Source organism: Artibeus jamaicensis, unplaced genomic scaffold (assembly GCF_021234435.1).
Source record: "Artibeus jamaicensis isolate MK-2021 breed Jamaican fruit bat unplaced genomic scaffold, CSHL_Jam_final contig_781, whole genome shotgun sequence".
Taxonomy (NCBI): domain Eukaryota; kingdom Metazoa; phylum Chordata; class Mammalia; order Chiroptera; family Phyllostomidae; genus Artibeus; species Artibeus jamaicensis.
In genome coordinates this window covers 6,482,466-6,495,810 of record NW_026521968.1, presented here as the reverse complement: position 1 = coordinate 6,495,810, position 13,345 = coordinate 6,482,466, and the positions used below count along the sequence as shown (strand labels likewise).

Sequence of the window (13,345 nt, the reverse complement as noted above, 5' to 3'; positions counted from 1 at the left end):
AGAGAATTCATGAAGGCTCAACGAGCAGCACTCACCTCTGAAACCTGAATAGAAGATGAAGGACTTTGGACTTTCCCTATGAAGCGGGATGGCATTGGAGGTTTCCAAACATGACGAAGGAGTTTTCATAAGAAAAATCTCCTGGTGAAGCAAGGGAGAGACTGTGGCCCATAAGGCACCATGAGAGGCATGCAGTGACGAGAGCTGAATCAGATAGCAGAGAGAACGATGGGGAAGTGAGAGAAGCAAGAGCCCCAGGGAAAGGAAGCGCCATCGAAACTGAGGGAAGGAGACTTGACTCGGGGTGGTGAGCACACAATACACAGATGACGTATTATTAAATTGTACCCCTGAGACCTGCATAATGTTACTTACTGATGTTACTGCACTAAATTTAATCTTTTTAAAAACTGGCTGTATAGTGGCAATAGTAGACAGCAGGAAGATGGAGGAAAGGCTCAGAGGTGACTCTAAGCTTTCAAAACCAGGAGAAAAACAGGGAAGTCTGCAGAGGAAGCCTGTTTTGTGGATGAAGAGCTGGGTTCTGGACACATGTGGAAGGTGGTCTGGACTGGGAGGAAAGGGTTGGGGTGAGGGACACAGCTCACTGGGGACGGCAAGAACGGGAGCCTGCAGAGCAACAGTGGGAGGAGGAAGTGGTAAGAGAAAAGGCTCCAGGTGAACGTGTTGGGCATCAAATGCTACAGAAACTTCAGAGATGTAGGTTGGGAGGAGGCTGCTGGACTTTGCCATTACAAAGCCACCAGGGACCTTAGAAGAAGCCACCCAATAGAGAAGCACTGGAAGCACGAGGCAGGAGAAGGCATGGTGCCACTCTAGTCTGAGGAAGGGTTTGTTGTCTCTGGGAGTCCTGCCATGAGGTGGGCCCTGAGAGAGAAGAAGCAGGTCCCCTCTCTGCTCAGCCCCCCAGAGCAGCTCCCACTCTTGAAGAGTAGACTTTGAAAACTGAGCAGTGGATGTCAGAGCAGTAGAGCCCATTAGATCCAGGAGGGAATGGGCTCAAGAGGACGAGGAGGTAGGCAGGGGCAGCTTGGACTAGAGGGCACATCTCCTACTCCCATTCTGTAGTCTGAACATCCCACCACAGCCCTTTGTTTTCTCTTAAGCACAATAGCAGGCCAAGGGAAGCTCTCTGAGCTTTTAGCTTTCTCTAGATGTCACTGTAGAAGTGAATGCAAAATACAAAGGCCTATGAAATATTGGCTCAAAAACCCCACAATCAAGAGGCCATTAATTCCCAGGTTAACCTACAGGTTGGGTAGGTTGGCCCTGAGAAGCTACCTAGTTCAGCCACAGAGGAAGGTCATTCTGAAGTGGAGCTTAATTAGTTTATTTCACCAGGTGTCAGAAGGAGCCAAGAACAAGAGACCCCAAGAATAGCCTGGGCTCCAGCATATGATGTGGGCAAGGGTCCCCATGTTCAGTGATGACGCCAGGGTCTTTCTCCACGGGTACCTACAATTTTCCTAACCACGAAGTACCCCTGCTCTGGGGGAAAGGCCTGTGAAACTACGGGATTTGTGAGGGAACTTCCCAGCTTTGGGATTTGTTTATTCAAGGTCAGTGAACTTAAATTCAAATTTTGTTCTGAGAACAACCAATTTTTATACAACCAGTCAGGCACAGCTGGTATGATTTGGAGAACTAGAGACCAGACTCTTAATTATGGAATTATCTTGGTCTTCATTCTCATAGCTATTATTTCTACACATGACATGTATTTTCCCTGAATGCTTCCCCCCACAGGGAACTCACAACCACAAGGCCACCTATTCCACTGTTGCTCTGCTCTGGATTTCTCCAAGACCTTCTTTGTAGCCAGATGATATCTATTTCTTCACAATTTCTCTTCCTTAGTCCCTTTCCTTCTGAAGAGAGACCTGTACAGAACAGGTCTTGCCCTTTTCCAAAGGATGGCGCCCTTCAGACATCTGAAGAGAAAGAGAGTACTTCTCCTCATGTCCTCTTCTTGGAGGAAAACACCTTTACTGCTTTCATCATCTGGTGCTATGGCACCAGCATCTTGGTTCCCTTTCTCTGGGTGTGAAGTGGTTTATCAGCATCCTCACCGAGTGCAGCGCCTGCAGTTGATCTGCACTCCACATGGCTCTAAGCGACTCAGTGTGGAAGTGGACCACGAGTCAAAGACGGCTCTCAGGTGCCGGTTCCAGAGCACTGAGGTGACGGGTGTGCCTGGGAGAACTGAGGAAGCCAGAAGAGGAAAGGGAGTCTGCGGGAGTAGGAAACCAAGAATCTGGCAGTAGAGGAACTAAAGACCAGAGCTATTCTCCCAACTTTAAAGGGATGGATCAGTCCCCTGAACTATAACCTGGCCAAGGGTTCAGGAGAAAAATAAATGTTTCCAAACCACTTGAAACCTGGTAACAGCAGGACAGGAGAGGAAAACAGAGGCTGGCCTTACTTGTGAGTCTTGAGGTAAAAATCCTACAAAGAATCACAGCAAATCAAATCCAATTGTATTAAAAAATAAAACACTGTGATCAAATGGAGTTTGCTCCAGAAGTGCAAGGAGGGTTCAATATAAAGAAGCTGAAATAATGTGTCACATAAATCTAATCTCAAGGTGAAAGAATACAAAAATTTCCCAGTAGATGCCTAGAGAAGTATTTGACAAACTGAACTTCCATTCTTGCTTTTTAAAATCCTTAGACACGAAGAACTGAAGTGAACATGCTTCACACATGGCTCCTGACTTCAAGGCACCAGCTCTCAAGAGCTGTGACCACATCAGAGAAACAAAGCCCCAAGCCAATGCCAGACCCTGGGAACCTGGGGGCGGGCTGGGGTGGGGAGGGGGTGTCAAATAACTGGCAAAGGAACAGCAGTGGCTGCCTTTGCCTCCTAGACGGTCTCTATGGATGTGAATAGCCACAAACACACATTTTCTCTGACCCTCATTCCTAGCCTTAAGTCTAGTTCTCTGGTTTGGGTGGCGGGGGCGGGGGTGGGGAGGTGGGTGGGTGAGGAGGTGGGGACAGAGGGTTTCTTGTAAGGACACCAGCAGCAAAAGTAATGCTCTTTAATTAACTTGGGAATGGGCTGAATTCAAGACTTGATGAGAAATTCAGAAAGTGTCCACGCGCACCATGGTAGCTCAGTGAGCGGTCAGGGAACTGGGCGGCCTGCCGCCGCCTGGAGATCTCCAGTGAGTCACCAGGGGCCTCCTCTGCAGGCTGCAGCTTCCCATTACCCACCACTACTCCCCGCCTCTGACTCAACAGCTGGGGCTTACTCAAAGAGATCCGTGCAGAGAGTCCTGTTTTCCGAGGGTTATTAAACTGGGTTACTGGGTGGACTACAAGGTCTCAGAAGACCCGAAGTTGTATCCAAAACTTTGAGACACACTCTCACACACGTGTGTGTGTTTTTTTTGGAGACAGAGGAAGAAGATGATCTGTCACTTTTACCAGTTTTTCAAAGGGGCCCATTATCTAGAGAGAGTTTGAAATTCACCTTTAGGAGTTGTTAAGTGTATCTGTGATCTAACAAACCCAGAAAATGCAAAGAGGAGGCAGGTCACCTCAGCCAGGCTGCGTGGAAGCAGCTGTGTGATTTGCCTGACAAGAGTCAGAACCACCAAGCCATTCAGGAGCAAAGGCTCAGACCCCAAACCTAGAGGCACATCTGCAGAGACTTTGTGGTTCTGGGGCAACGACTTCAGATTAAGAAGAGGGACATGGGGACTGAACAGGAGACTCCATCGGTGGTACAGAAAATCAGGATTTCTCAACCCTGAGAGAAGAGCAGCTCTGGGGATGAACATAAGGAAGGCCCAGCAAATGAGGCGATGGTTTTTTGAGCATGGGGCACCCCGGCTGTTGACGGCCAGCACAAGTGTGCACGTCCAGGGAGACTCCTGCTCGGAGCCACTGGTGGCGGCACTGGTGATGACCCATAAAAGAAAAAAGGAGACACCCTATAATACTGTTATAAGGCTAAGTTGGACCTTGGGGTTTGAGGGTGGCAGGGAGGAAGGGGCGGCAGCAGATGTGCCTCCTGGTCCATGCCAGACACTGGGTGAGGCATCATACTTGCCAGCAGTCATCTCCTCTGATTCTCACAAGACAGGAAGTCTACACAAACCCAGAGACGTTAAAAGGAGTACCTCAGATGACGCACCCAAAGAACACTTAGCACATATCTGCTCAATGTTAGGTTTTATTACTATTAGTGTTACTATTCTCTTTATTTCATTCCTCAAGTCTGCACTCAAATATGACTTCTTTAGGGAAGACTTTCCTTAACACCCAAACTATATTGGTCTTCCTTTACATAATCTCACAGGAGCGCATAATTCTCAGGATTGTAATTGGACAGACAATACATGTGTCTGGTGTCTTGTCTGATGGACAGTAACTTCCATGAGGGCAGGTGCATTACATGTCTTGCTCGGGATCTGAGTCCGGCAAAGGCTGGCACACAGCAAGGGCTCCATGTTGAAATGCTGAACCAGTGTGTGAAATGCTAGAGGTTAGGAATGGGTCACAGAAAGCAACTGGTGCCTCATTGCCATACAGACGGGCAAACTGACATCCAGAGGGACATACGGACTTACTTACCCAAGGTCACACAGCCAGGAGAGAAGGACTCAGGCAGAGACAGAAGTCCCTAACACCATGGAAGGCAGAGCCCTGGAAGCCACCCTCAGACCCAAGACCTGCTCCCCACAAGGAAACCACACAGGCTTATTTGCCTAGATCAACAACAGCAGCAAGAAGACTCTGGAGGACATGAAAATGAAAAGCACACCACTCCCTCCTGACCCCACCCTCCTGCCCCCCACACCGTACTGCGTCCAGGCAGCTTTCGCTGTTAATGTGCATGGACTTCTTGCCCATGAGACCCTAAAGAGTTTCATGGTGACAGTTTAACAGCCACACCGAGCATCAGATGGCTCTGGTGAGCAAGCCACCAAGTCACTGGCCAGACCCTATAGACCAGGGCAGTCAGTGGTCTGGTAGGAGGCCATAACAGGCATGGCAAGGACAGAAGGAGGGGGCGTTTGGTGCTGTGGCGTGAGGAAGGGGTTGGGGAAGACTCCAAAGATGATGTTTGAGCTGGGCATCCAAGGATGAATTCATGGACTACCAGGCAGGTAGAGGAAGTGAAGGGCAGTGGAGGGAGAAGGAATAGCATGAGCAAAGGCACAGAGTTTTGTCTGAGCTTCAGAGGACCAAGTAGGTGGGTGCCTTGCTAGTCGTGCTGGGGGTATCAGCCTTCTCCAGAGGGCAGTGCCAACTCTGCAGGGTTTGCAGTTGAAATGCAACTTGCTCCAGTTTGTTACCTTACATCACTACGGCAGCAGGGGAGTGGCTGGACTAGGAGTGGGGGGAGGCTGGAGGCAGGAATCTCCCACTGAAGCTGGACTCTAAAGCCCAAAGCTTAGTACCGAAATTGGTAACTAAGTAGGCTCAAGAAGGACCGAGTGTCTGCTTTATGCCACCAAAGTCACCCACTTCATCCAATTCATTGCCCTCACTCTTCTATTGAGTGCACCTTGCTGCAGCAATATCTCACTTATCCAGAAGTCCTGAATGGATGACCTCAACTGTCCAGAACCTAGCTGCTAGCCTGGAAGGAGACAGAAAAGACCCACGGACAACCACGTTTGTGCCCTGAAAGTCATGCCCTACAGGGCATGCATGTCACATCCAAGGGCACATGCAGGCTGCCACTTAATCATCTCTGGTAAGAGTAGACGCCAGCCAGAGTCAGCCCAGCTGCACCACTTTCTAGCCATGTGGCCTTGGCCCTCAGTGTCCTCATGCATAAAATGGGGGCAACAGTTGTGGCTACTTCAGAGTGTGGCTGTGAAGAGTAAAGAATATGAAATACTAGGAGAAAGGCAGAAAATGTGTCTGGAGCGGACCCAAGATACAAAAGAGAACGGCAGGTGGAACCATGCAATATTTTCAAGAACTTATTAAACCAGACACAATGTGTTACATTTATAAATGCAAGCAATATGTTTTACAAAGTTTACCTTTAAAACTCAACATGTTGAAAAGTTAGGATGTTTAGAAGGTGTAACTACTAGAAAATTTAATGCATGCAGATTTACCTAGAGAAATGACAATTCTTTGTGTACCTGTGTATATCTAAAGTGTCCCTCAAAATCTGTAAAACACTGTATTTAACAGAACCTAAAATGCCATCAACTGTACGATGCATCATTATTTTGTGTGCCAGTAAGAAAGAAACACTGCTATCTATTACAATGGTAAGATGCCACAGATGATAAGATGCATCTTGATTTCAGAGCTGTTAAAATGTGAAAGTATGTCTACCTTCAAGTCAATGGAAATCTGAATATGCAGCATGTTTGCTGTGAGTGTCTCTTCTGCATCTTGGGCAGAAGTAAGATACAGTCTTTCCTTCACCTAGTACCCTACCTTCATCTATGCCAGACGCTCAAAAATTGAACATAAAACGTCTCCTTGGGTCTCCTGCTGATCACTCTATCTTGCCCCTCCAGTAGCTTCCTCTCTCAAGAAGCAGAGAGGTTTTCAGCCAAATGTCCTCAGATTCATAGGGTGCCACAGAGCTACCAGCTCGGCCCCTCTAGTGAGCCACCTTGAACCGAGGCCAAGTTTGCATAGCTTGAGCTCAACTGAACTCAACCTGGGGCCTCCAGCTCTAGGGTGCCCAGGCAAAAAAAAAAATCTACTGGCTGTCCTCTCTTCCCACCTCTCAGCCAGTAGGCCCCTGATCAACGATTACCCTGGGAATGTGTGGTGGCCTGTGACAGCTGGCCAACACAGCCTTCACTGTGCAGCCTTCTCGTCATTACCACTCCAGTAACCCCAAACACACCTGTGCCCAGTACCGCCTAGTATTTTTGGAAGAAACAAAAGGAGGGAGGGAGACTGAGTAGGCAGGGGAGGCAGGGGTGGCCACCTCCCCTGCAGCTTGGTGAGAGAAGATATTAACCACACCCCCCACCCCAAGCTAGAGATACGGGGGGAAGAATCTCTTAAAACCCCAGTGAGGCCCAGCACAAAAGGCCCCAAACCTTCCTCTCCCACAGCCCTGTAAAGTTGCTGTTAGAGCCCATTTTACAGACAGGGAAATGGACTGGGAGAGGGGGTGGGAAGATGCTCAAGGTCGCACAGCTGGGCCTAGTACGAACTCAGGTGTTTTTTCACAATCACAGGGAGTCCCCAAGCAAGGAGCATACTCCAATTTTAGAATACTACGGACTCCAGGCCCTTCCCCTGGAGAGCTGCGCTGTAGTGGGGGGGGGGCCTGGAGAAGGTGTTTTAGCAAGCTCTGGAAACTTGTTCCTTTCCAGGTGGTCCAAGACCGGGAGGAAAGAAAGTGTGCATGGAAAGAATCAGCGCCCATGGGGGAGGGAAGAGAAGAGCAATCCAGAAGGCCCCTTCAAGGCAGACCTGGCCTACTTTTTGTCTTCATTGTGCCTAAACCCACCCCTCCTCTCCGCACAGGGGCTTGTTAACTCACCAGATACCACATCCTGCTGCTTTCATCTCTTTCCTTTTCCCTCTGAATAATCTCCTTCCTCCTACGGGCCTGAACTTCTTGCTTATTTACCCCAGGACTGGGATGGGCCAGCCTGCACGCGCAGGCGCAAACTTGCACACAGAGTCACGCAAGGTACATCCAGGTTGTAAACACAAATCCACGCTCTGACAGTGCTAAGCGTGCACCTGTCTAGAAAAGCAGCCGCTCTCTGGGGGCCCGTGCTCGCGAGCAAGGGCAGGCTGTGGCAGGCACTCTCACGACTCCCAGGTCCTGATGGCAAAGGACCGCTGAGGCCAACGCTCCGCGAGAGAGTTCCCGGGCGGAGAAGTGAGACCCCTGGACGCCACTACACGCAGCAGGAAGCCTCGGCCACACTTGGACCGCACAAAGGCAGGCGATTCAGCAGTGGCCACCCAGACAACGATAGACGGTCCCTGGAACGCCCCTTCTGTCTCCGAGGTTATTGGAAACGCTGGTGTGAGGACGCGGTGCCCTGGCAGCGGCTCCTCTCCACGGAGCCGTAGGAGAGCAGGACCGGTTCAGCTTTCCCGCTGCAGCCGCTGCTCTCAGAGCCCACTGGTCCCCGACTGACACCCGCCCGCTCCGGCTCCGCCTGAGTCCCACGAGTGCCCTCGGCGCCTCCGTGCCTCGACTGCTGGGCTACATACCTGCAGTCCCGCCGGGCTCCAAGCCCCTCTCCAGTGACGACTCCCTGCGATTCGGAGTATGGTCTGAACACCGCACCCGGGCAGGAATCGCCAGGCTGGTCCCAGCATCTGCCCAGGATCCGCTCTGACTGTGGGCCCGGGGCGGGGCCACGCCATGGGGGCGGGGCTTGCTCTGGGGCGGGGTCTGGGAGAGGCAGGCCGCCCAGCGGGCCTCTCACGCCACCTGGTGGCAGGGCAGTGTGTGCGAGATACTGTTCTAGTCCGGGTATCCTCGGAGTACCGCGCACAGCTCAGAGAAGTAGCCCTCAGCTCTGAGCCTAGCTGCCCTCGGAATGAACTGGCCCTGACGGGTGGGCGGCCACGGTCGGAAGGGCGCCAACATCAGCCACCAGCGACCCCTAGGAACAACGTGCGGTTCCAGCAGGGGAGCGGAAGCGCGGTTTTGCCCCCGGCAGGAGAGGTAGGCGGAGCGGGAGAGAGGCTTGAGGTGGGGGCTTCGGGGAAGGAGGGGAAAGGGGAAGCTCCTAAGAGCTGCTTCCGTCTCTCACTGCGACCCAGTGCCCCACTTCCTTTTACTACTTCTATTTTCTTTCGGGGCTAACACTTAAAATGCACGACTTCTGTGCAGACAGGCGCCTTCACCCTCACCTCAGTCTGCAGAAACCTTCCTGGGAGTACCAGCCAATCCAGACTTTCCGCACTGCTGTCCCAGCCTCTGGCCTGACTTTCCCACCTAACCTCTCCCAAGTGGCTGTCGCTTCACTGATTTCTCAGCCCCTGGTCGGGGAGAGGGGTCTTCTCCAGAGTCAAGGCCCTCTTTTTGTCTCCCCTTCTCTCCTCACAGAGGATGCAGCAGATGTTGTTATACCAAGAGCTGGGTCACAGAATCCTGGAATCAAAGCACATCCCTGTGTCTCAGTTTCCTCATTTACGAAACGGGGATCAGGAAAGTTGGCTGCCATGCAAGCAGCTCTCGCAATGAAAGAATAGCACTGCATTTCAGAGTCAACGAACGGCAAGGCTGAAATTTTCACTTCCACTATTGAATCAGACTCTGTGTCACAATATCTGTTAGAGGCGTTCAAAATCCGCCACAAGGTTGTACGTTATTGTTGGTCAAAAGCCACAGCCTTACCTGAGGCTTTGAGAGCTGTGAGCACCAATGACTTTTCTTGTTCCTGGCTCCCTAAATACCAAGAAAAAGCAACTTCCTCAAAGGCACAAAACCAGAAAGTACCCTTGGGTGAATGTAGAGGACTGGTTCCAGCCTGTCTGGCAAGAGGTAGTAAGGGGCTGGGAACCACCTAGTACACATCTCCTCATTCACCACTGAGCTGCCCGCCCACCCCCACCCCCCACACCACCATTTTACAAATAAGGAACCAGAGCCACGAAAGACCATGAGAGGACATGCCTAAGGTCATATGATTCCGTGAGAGTGGGCGAAGGCTCTAGTCTCCCCAGCCCCTACCTTTTCGTCACTAAAAGGAGAAGAGGGGCAGAAGGAGGTAGCCCAGAGGTGTCCAAAGTAGAAGGAAGGAGAAGTGCTCTGGAATGAGGAATAGAGTAGCAAGAGTGACACAGCTGTACTGGACTGACATATTGGATGATGAGATCACTTGGTAAGCTAAAGAAAATGCTAGGGAGGTTACGGCATCTGTGACTTCCTCCTTGTTCTTGGTATTCCTAAAACCGAAGATGGAGGAAAGCTGAAGCAGAGTTGTCCCTTAGAGGTCACTGCCAGGGAGCTGACTATCCCATGAAGCTCACTTAGGCCCATCCTGCATCCCCTCAGAGGTGGGCATGCTCTTCTCCACCGGCAGGTGTGACCCATAGTTGAACTTTCATGTTATCCCTCCCTCCACCCTTACCCTCCCACCCCCACTTAGCTCCACCTGTTTCTCCTCGTCCTACAAGGCAGACCACCAACCAGGAGATCTGATCAACACCTGACACCTGTTGGCCAAAACTTAGAACTACAGCCACTGGGGCACCTTCTACTCCCACTTCCCCAAAGAAGGGGCTGGTAAGACTCGCTGTGCCTGTCACTCATGTGACACCTGATTTTGTATCACTTTGTACAACTCTGTTGTTGCTTCTTTTAAAAATATGTCTATTTGTTATCTCTCTCCCGCCTTTTGCTGCCTTATATTTTCAAACACAAGTCTACCCATCTCCACTTCCTCATCTTACATTTATTTTTCAATGCTCTGAAAATATGACGAAGGAAACCCCAAATGCCAAATGCAGTGGCCTCATTTCCTTACCTCACTGTAGCATTTGATACTACCCCTCCTTGGGAATTACCCCCCTTGACTTCTCCTCTGGTTAATATTTCTGTTTTCTTTTTCTGGCTTCATTTTCATCATTTCATAAATATTAGAATGCATGGGGTTTTATTGGAGGCTGCTTCTCTTATACCTGGACACCTTGGTCCCTTCCCATCACACGGATCCCTTCCAAATCTATAGCCCAGGCTTCTTTCCTGAGCTCCAGATCTAGCATTCCAAGTGCTGACTGCACATCCAAGTTTGGATAGCCCAAAGGCAGCTTAGCCACTCAGTGTCCTGAAATGAGCTTCTCATGTTTCCCTAAACTTCTTCTCTTGCCTTCCCTATCTCAGTTAACATCTTTGCACTCTGTCAGCTTCAAAACTAGAAACCTCACTATACAGGTAACATACCCAGAGTATGTAAAGAACCCCTACAACTTGAACATAAAAAGACACTCTAACTTTAAAATGGACAAAAGTCTTGAACAGACACTTTATAAAAGAAGACTTACAAAGAGCTGACAAGTGCATGAAAAGGTGTTCAACATCATTAGTCATTGGGGAAACTCAAATTAAAACCATGAAGTATCACTTTACAGCCACTAGAATAGCTAAAATTAAAATCGACAACACCAGACGTTCTTAAGGATGTGGAGCTACTGGGATTCATGCACATTGCTCATAGCAGGATTAAATGATATTGCTACTTTGAAAAACTGATTGGCAGCATCTATTAAAGTTTAATATACATCTTCCTCTGGCCCAGTAGTTCCACTCTTAGAAATATATCCAAGATAAATGAATTTATGTGTCCACACAGAAACGTATATGTGAAAGATTATACCAGCTTTATTTATAATAGCCCAACACTAGAAACAACCCAAATAGCGTAACAGATAAAAACAATTGTGGTGCACAGGGTGGGGCAAAAAGCGGTTTGCAGTTGTAAGTACATGAAACAGCATTTATTATTGCATTATTATTATTTACTATTATTTTCCATATGGACAACTGTAAACCTACTTTAACAACTTTTTATTGATTGATTTGAGAGAGAGAGAGAGAAACATCAATTTTTTGTTTTACTTATTTATGCATTCATTGGTTCATTCTTGTATGTGCCCTGACTGGGGATTGAACCTGCAACATCAGTGTATCAGGACAGTGCTCTGACCAACTGAGCTACTTGGTCAGGTCTGTAGACCTTTCTTTTGCCCCACCCTGTATTTATACAATAGAATGCTACTCAGCAATAAAAAGGAATAAGTTACTGATACATGTATCAACATGGATGGACTTCACAAACATTTTGTTGAGAAAAAGAAGCAAGACACGAAAGAAATTGTACTGCATGGTTTCACTTACATGAAGTTCCAGAGCAATTTAATCTATAGTGACAATGTCAGAATGGTGGCTGTCTTGTGGCAGGGAGGAGTTTGTCTGGAAAGGGGACACGAGTGAACTTTCTGGAGAGATAGGTCTGCTTTTTATCTTGATCTGGGCAGTGGTTACACACAGTGTGTACACATGAAAAAATTCGTGAGATGTTCACTTAAGAGTTTCGTTTCCCACTCTTTGTAGATATCACCTCAGTGCATAAACCATATGGGAAGGAATGTTCGTGTTACACTTGCATACCTTTATGTCCTTCCTCACTCTGATCCCTCTACTTACAATGCCTTTCTCCACTGATTTCCAGGACTAATTACTGTGCATCTGTGATGACCAGCAGAACCCCCTCAACTGTTATTACTGGAAAAGCATAGATTCTCTCTGGAAATATGAACAAACACAGGGGTAAAAAAAGGAAAACACAAGAAGATTCACAATTTCAAAAACAGGCATATGATCAGAGAAAATTAGTATTCTTTAAAACTAAATTTCCATAAATTGAGAATTTTTTAGGGAAATATGTCTCCTATGTGTTTTCAATGATGCTTGGGAAGATACCACATTTATAAATGTAGTGGACTAAATTACTATTTTTTATTTTATTTTTTCCATCACCATTTATCCCAGCATACCCTCTTCCACCTCCACCCACCCAACTGAATTATTTTTTAAAAATACAAGCTAAGATTAGGAAACAGTTTTGAATTGCTGAATTTTAAGATCAGTAGAGAGTAAACAGCACATTGGGAATTGAAGAAAGCTAAATATGTGTATTAAAAACTTGAAAATTCAGCTCTAATTTAGAGAAGAAAAGATAAAGGATTAAAACTGTGAGAGGAGATGAACTGTGACCTTAGAGTACAGAGATGTAAGACATGTATAGTATAATTCCACAGGAAGAGAGGGAAAAATTAAAATGTGTGCCAGAAGAAATTTTTTCCGAACTGAAGAAAGATTTGCATCCTTTACTCAAAATCATAACTTTTCTGATAAAATGTAAATTACCAAAAACAACTTTTAAAAAGACACAGTGTCTGAAATTTATAAGTTAGCAAAGAAATTCTCTCTTGAGAGGCTCCAGGCCTTGACAGGTACATGGGTGACTGCTATCCAACTTTAAAGGACAGAACTGTGCTATGCTTTTAAAATCAATACTGCAGTATGCCCTGGCTGGTGTGGCTCAGTGGACTGACCACTGGCTTGCGTACCAGAGGGTGGCTGGTTTGATTCCAGGTCAGATCGCACACCAGGGTTACAGGCCAGGTCCCTTGTTGGGGTGCAAGAGGCAACCGATCAATGTTTCTCTCTCACATATTGATGTTTCTCTCCCTTCCTTCCTCTCTCTCTCTCTTTTTTTCAGTTTGCAATTTATGTTTTGTTTAAGAATCCTGCCAACTTTCATTATTTCACAAAAACGGAACAAGGGATAAAGGTAAGCATAACCCTTTGGGCTTTACTTACTGGCAAGTTGCTGACCACTGGGTAGACG

At 48.0% G+C, this 13,345-nt stretch overlaps 1 protein-coding gene and 1 long non-coding RNA gene across 7 annotated transcripts in view; one reads left to right on the top strand and one right to left on the bottom strand.

Moving 5' to 3' along the window:
- The window catches only part of PIK3R5 (phosphoinositide-3-kinase regulatory subunit 5), a 67,613-nt gene extending 59,303 nt beyond the window's left edge, over positions 1-8,310 (bottom strand). For 4 of the 6 annotated variants that reach the window (XM_037164966.2, XM_037164969.2, XM_037164970.2 and 1 more), the window contains exon 1: positions 8,193-8,310. The gene's annotated coding sequence lies outside the window, so the exon portion shown is untranslated. Of the gene's footprint in view, positions 1-35; positions 195-7,503; positions 7,614-8,192 lie in introns of those variants that run through there. The other 2 variants (XM_037164967.2, XM_037164968.2) reach the window with 2 other exon arrangements.
- A 690-nt stretch (positions 8,311-9,000) lies between these two features.
- The window catches only part of LOC128628484 (uncharacterized), a 29,484-nt gene continuing 25,139 nt past the window's right edge, over positions 9,001-13,345 (top strand). The window contains exons 1-2 of the long non-coding RNA XR_008392880.1: positions 9,001-10,218; positions 13,217-13,288. This is a non-coding gene — a long non-coding RNA (uncharacterized LOC128628484). The remainder of the gene's footprint in view (positions 10,219-13,216; positions 13,289-13,345) is intronic.